Consider the following 6761-nt stretch of genomic DNA (forward strand, 5'->3'; position numbering starts at 1 on the left):
TTCCAAACACAAGTCAACCATTAAATGCATATGGGATCAATAATGGACAACAGGAACCTGTCACTTGGGATCCAGGGCTCAACTCAAACATGGTGTAATTGCCTCCCTGAGCATCTGTTTTCATGACTAACGCCTTTTATGTCTCCAAAATCCTTCCCAAGTCTTGACCAACAAATGTTCCTGAAACCAGAGGTGACTTGTTTCAATGCCCCTAAGGTCTGTGGGTTACAGCTAAGACATTTCTGAGATGGACATTGCTTTACTGTTTTGGTATGTGGAAGGATCTGAGTTGCAGAAGTGTTTAGGTAAATGGCAAAAAAAAAAAAAAGTGTTAATTTGTTGAACACTTGTTCTCAGAGTGAAAATGCAGAATAGAATCCTAAAGTGTAAGCTCTGGCTAAGAATGGATTTTCTCTTTACAAGTAGTTGCATTGCAAATGGTTCTATAAGCAGCTACATAATATCCTAGGTTTGACCACCTAGACTGTGAAACCATCACCCTCTTTCCAGAAAAATCTAGGATCCTCAGATGCAGAGGATGGTTGAATAAAAGGTATCATTTTCAGCTAGGTGTGGTGGCTCACACCTATAAACTCAGCACTTTGGAAGGCCAAGGCAGGTGGATCACGAAGTCAGGAGTTCGAGACCAGCCTGGTCAACATGATGAAACTTCATCTCTACCAAAAATACAAAAATTAGCCAGGTGTGGTTGTACACACCTGTAATCCCAGCTACTCTAGAAGCTGAGGCAGGAGAATCACTTGAACTCAGGAGGCGGAGGTTGCAATGAGCCAAGATCGCACCACTGCACACCAGCCTGGGCAACCCAGAAAGACTATGTCTCAAAAAAAAAAAAAGGGTTCATTTCCCAGCACTGCCCAGTACATTTTTACTTGCTGCTCTTCATTTCCTACATTGTGGTTCTAGATGTACTCACAAATTAGCATGGTGTCTCCAAAAGCTGCACAAGGTCACTGACAAACATGTTGCAATATAAAAAAATCATATTGCATGTATAAACATATGATATTCATGTATAATAGGTATGATATACATATATGTGTTCTATGTATTTCACATATATACACACATATGTATACATCTATGTATACATGTATACCAGTGTTCTATATACATATATATGGACTTCTATATTGTACCTGGAAATCACATGGAAATTGTGCTCATTATCCCTTATTTTAGCTACCAAGTGAATGCCAAAATATTAAATTTTAGACTAAAGTTCATGTTTAAAACATAAATTAGAAGCACCAATCTTATTTAAATCATTCAGTTTATAAAATTTAATATTTATTCTCTATTTAATGATCTTTTGCTTTTTATTACATTTTATATATTTAAGCAAAACAACTTTTGGAAACATGAAACATTAATTTATAATGTGATATTTTTATGTGTTTTAATTTACATAAGTGTTTTTAATTTTTTTATGATTACATTTAATTTTTAATTATTCAAAATAGCACCAAATCAAACCCATTGCTGTTTTTAATTTTTTTAATAAAGTGTTATCGGAACACAGACGTGCCTTTTTTTTGCAGACTGCCTGTAGCTTCTCTCATGAGGTAATTGCAATTGCTCAGTGTTTTCAATAATGAAATATTGGCAAGATTTATTAGAGACTTCCAACTGGATGTTTGCAATGGACAGAAACTGACATCAGACCAATTAATTTGTAATTATTTATATAATTTGTTAGTGACTTACCAAAAAATTTCATTCAAAGGGATGCTAAAACTATAGAAACTGCAAAAAAAACAAATATCAAGTTTTAAAAGCAAAGAGTTGCCATTCTCTAATTTCTTCCTTTCTAACCTCCTCTGTGTCACAATAACTCTTGCAAAGAAAGCTGGTGAGAAGAGGAATCTGGGTTCTGCAGTCAGCCAGTTACCATATTCTTTCTTGAATTCCAATTGGCACATTTTGAACAGTGGCATAAAATTGTAGACATGAAGGTTGACCTCGGATGGCATCAGCCAGGGTAGGTATTTGTATGGTATTCCCCACAAAAGAGGACAAAAGTCCACCAATTGAAAGAGAGTCACCCACAGCAAAAAGAGCTATAAAAGAATTCCCAGAGAAGCCAGGTTGGCTTGTGGGGAGCTTTTGTTGTGATTGAGTTGTGATGGTTCAAAGAATATTCTGTCCTGAATCCCTTTCCCAGTTCCCCTGAAAATACTTGCCAGTGGTGCTTGCGGTTGCAGCGTTTGCCCTGAGATAACTTTGCCATGAAATATCTCGATTTTATTGTTATTTTTGCATCACCCTAGTATATTGACTTTGGAAACAAAAGATATCATTCTATTTATAGCATTCTGTTTGTGGTAGTGGTATTTCTATTTTACAAAATATAGTAATTCTCAATCACTGAAAATGTCAAATCCTAGAAAATGTGGCATTCCTATGTGTGATATTGACATCATTCTCCAACAGTTGTTAGACAAAGACTCATTTGATAAATCCAATTTTTCCTAAATAGACGATTCTGACGATTCAGACTATTCTGGTGTTAGTTCTTTTAATAAATAACTCCAAGAACAGTTTTTATAATTTATTTTCACACTGAAAATCAGTCAGATTTGCTTCAGCCTCTAAGAGGATGTTTATGTAAAATTAATTGAGTGCTGGCAGTGGACTGCACTTTTTTAAAAAAACAAGAAAAGGGAAAAAAGTGAAAACACATGTTTTTTTATTTTGTTTTCTCACATGATCCCTGTGTGTGATTCCTGTGCCTGACTGGTAGGTTTATTTTGCTTTGTGTGTTCTAACAAGCACGCTTTATGGATTGCCTACTGTGTGGGAGAAACTGTATTGAGGACAAACTTTCATTATAAGACAAGATAGTTCCCCTGATCCCTTCGTGGGACTCATGAGGGGGCAGCTTGCTTTCTTAGCCTACAGCTCTCAAATCCCTTGCAGGAGTGGAGTACACAGGTAAGCAGGTGCAGGATCTGGGACGAACACATCCCGTACTGGCCCCGTGGCAGCATCTAAGGGTTGCCCATAACCACTGGAATCCAAGAGGGCATGTATTGCAGTGCGTCCCTTTATCTTTGCAGTCTGTGAATGGCTTAAGTGTCAAATAGCTCAGTGGAGAGTCAGCATGACAGCCTCTTGCAATCACATCTGGGTTCTTGTTGAGCGTCCAGGAGGAATGAGATTATATGAACAAATTGGAAGGTGGTGAACATGGAGGATTTTATTGAGTGATGAAAGTAGCTCTCAGTGAAAAAAGGAGCTGGAAGGGGGATGGAGCGGGAAGGTAATCTTCCCCTGAAGTTCGGCCAAACTCTTCTCCAAAGTCCCGCAGTGGCTCCAGGCTTGAGGGTGGAACCCCTGCCAGGGACCCCACCCTTTTCTACCTAGCATTTCCGTGCCTCCTGTCCATATCAATTAGAGTGGCCCCTGCAATATGGGAGCCCCTAGCTATTCACACACTTGAAATGTGGGCAGTCTCAACCATGATGCTCAAATACACAACAAACTTCTAATTCTTAATATGATAAAAGTGCATTAAATACCTCATTCATATTTTATATTTATGACATATTAAAACAACAATATTTTGGATGCATTGGGTTAAATAAAAGATGTTTTATTCAGATTAATATCACCTGTCCATGAGTTCCCTATGGCTGCAGTAACAAAACACCACAGACAGAGTAAGTTAAACAACAGGAATGTATTCCCTCATAGTTTTCAAGGCTAAAAGTTCAAGATAAATGTTAGAAGAGTTGATTCCTTATGAGGGCTATGAGGGAGAATTTTTGCTAAGGGTTTAGCTATGCAGCAAATATTATTCAGCTCTTACATGTGGATGCAGTGCCCATGGGGCTTCTGACTAATGAGGAGTAGAAGACAAGGATTTTTCTAAGAGTTGAGTCTCTTTGCTAGTTTTCTAAAGGAGCGTGTATCTTGAAACTCTGATTTCTTCTCCAGTTTTAGCACAGTACTTTTCATAGCTCTATCTGTAAAAGTGTCTTTCATGTGACCTTTTGAACAACATTACAATCAAAATCTAAAAATTTTTCATGCATTTTTTGGATAATATTCCTAAAACTTGCCATATGAAAAATGTTCCTCATTCCAAATCTACATATTTGGAAGATATGTTACTTTTTGAAAACATAAATGGATATCTGGAAGCTATTCAAATTCAAATTTCTATCAAACAGCCCTTCTGAAAAGAGGAAGATTGAAATTTGAAAAAAAAATGATGACATACTATGTAAATCTGTTTTCAGGGTTTTAAGGGAAAAAACATTAGTTTCTCAATATTCTTGATGACAGATTTTGCTATTTTCAGAGTAGCCTTCAGTTCACAATAAAATATATTATTTATGTTGAAGAGCTTTGATAAATTTCAAATAATGAATATTAAATTTCATGGAATCAGCATTTAACTCTCAAAATCAATAACCTTACAATTTAGAGGATGTTTAATTCACTCTATTCAAATTTTAGGCATTTATATGACTTCCTTTTAATTTTTTTTTTTTTTTTTTTTTGCTAATTCCAGGTTATGTAGGACTTCCTAATATGCACAAAAGCAAAATGAGACACACAGAACAGTGTCTAATATAAGAATGAGAAACACATTTACAGATCTCTTTTAATAAAAACTGAAGAATGGAAGCTCTTTTTCTGAAAGTATCCTAGCTTTCTGAGTGGAACGTTATTTTCTAAATAAACTTTTTCATTGCTCATTCTCCATCTTGCTTGCATAAAACTTTCCAGGTGGGTCAGGAGACATTTGGGAATTCTCACATGCCACTAAGGTTCCTGGCCATTTGTCATGGGTGATTCTTCTGTATCTGTGCAGGTATGATTTCAAATACTGTATAGAAATCCCTCCACGGGTTTTACAGCAACCATTTTCTATTCTTGAAAGATTACTTTCGACAAATTGCAACTTGGGATGCAAAGGGAGCATGATATGTTCTTCAGCATGAGGACATCTTGGTTCTAAAAAGTTATGCATTTCAACATTTCTTAATATTTCTATTGGTGGATAAATCCAACTATAGCTTTTGGTGCCCCAAATAAGAAAAGTGGGAACCGCTCTCATGATCAGTCAGCTCAGGAATAAAGCTGGGAGTCAGACCACCTCATTCTGTATCACACTCTGTTCATAGTGTGAGGCCATTGACCACCCATGATGACCCTTGGTCACAGAGGACCCATAAGAGTGAGTCTTTACTCCTAAATTAGGGACTGGGAGAAGCCAGCTTCAAAACTGGTCACTGCTGCCACTGAGATGTTGAAAAACATCTCAACAGTAAAAAGCTAGTGAAGGTGACATCTGATCACTACTGATACACATTTTATTAACCCTTTTCTTTTTTATCATTTCTTTTTAATTATTTTATTTCTCTAATAATTTTATTATTAAAACTTTCACAAAATTTTATTATAACTTTTTCTGTTAATTGAAAGTATTTCTCTGGATTAGACAGTGATGAGGGCTGCATAGTACTGGAAATGCACTTAATGCCATTGCATTGCATACTCTACAATGTTTAAAACGCTCAATTTTAGGTTATGTGTATTTTACTATTATGAGTTTTTAAGATTTACTGCATGATATGGTGATGATAATTAATAATAATGTGTTTTATGCTTCAAAATTGCTAAGAGAGCACATTTTAAACATTCTCACTGCAAAAATGATAAATGTGTAAGGTGATTAGTGTGTAAGTGTGTAAGTAATTAGCTTGATTTAATCCTTCCACCATGTATACATATGCTTAAACAACACACGGTACCCTACAAGAAAAAAATAGAGAGATATTTTAAATTCATAGAAGTAATTATGCAATTATTTTTGTAATACGTAAAAATAGTTATGTAAAATATATAGATGTAATAGTTTAATTAATAGAATTACAGTTTCATTAATTATTAATTTTTATCTATCTATCTATCTATCTATATTTCTGCTTTCTGCCTTTTGGATTTCAGACTTGATCACCCACTACCACTCCAAGAGATCCAATACATGTAGCAAAGAAAAAAGAAGCGTCCTGTTGTCTCTCCATTTCTTTCAATGACCAGGCAGTTATTTCCCAGCTGAATAAAAAGATCATCTTAAAAGCCAATTCTGTATGCTTTTATAGAAAATAAATATGATTTATTTGAGAGTTCTCAAACATACGCGGTGTGTTCGAAGCATCATGTCCATCTTGACTTATTGCAGAAATGATGGTTGTGACTTCTGCGAAAGAGTCGTTAGAACACGTGTTCTTCAGTCTACCCTCAAAATCAGCGAAGAGACTTGAAATAGGAAAAATCATGCATCACTGCTTGGATCTAGACAGCTGCCCAAAGGTGGTAGATAGTTGGAAAATTTTTCTAGTATAGAAAGACACCAGATGGAAACAAGTCAGCGATGTCCACAGCAGCTCTTCCTCAGAAAGTGGCTTCATGTTGTCAAAGGATCAGAGAGAAGATTCTGCAACTTATATTTATTTATTTATTTATTTATTTATTTATTTTATTTTTTTATTTTTTTTGAGGCGGAGTTTCGCTCGTTACCCAGGCTGGAGTGCAATGGCGCGATCTCGGCTCACCGCAACCTCCGCCTCCTGGGTTCAGGCAATTCTCCTGCCTCAGCCTCCTGAGTAGCTGGGATTACAGGCACGCGCCACCATGCCCAGCTAATTTTTTGTATTAGTAGAGACGGGGTTTCACCATGTTGACCAGGACGGTCTCGATCTCTTGACCTCGTGATCCACCCGTCT

The sequence above is a fragment of the Aotus nancymaae genome, unplaced genomic scaffold (assembly GCF_030222135.1).
Source record: "Aotus nancymaae isolate 86718 unplaced genomic scaffold, 86718_ANA_hifiasm-v0.15.2.pri h1tg000058l, whole genome shotgun sequence".
In the NCBI taxonomy this organism is placed as follows: Eukaryota; Metazoa; Chordata; class Mammalia; order Primates; family Aotidae; genus Aotus; species Aotus nancymaae.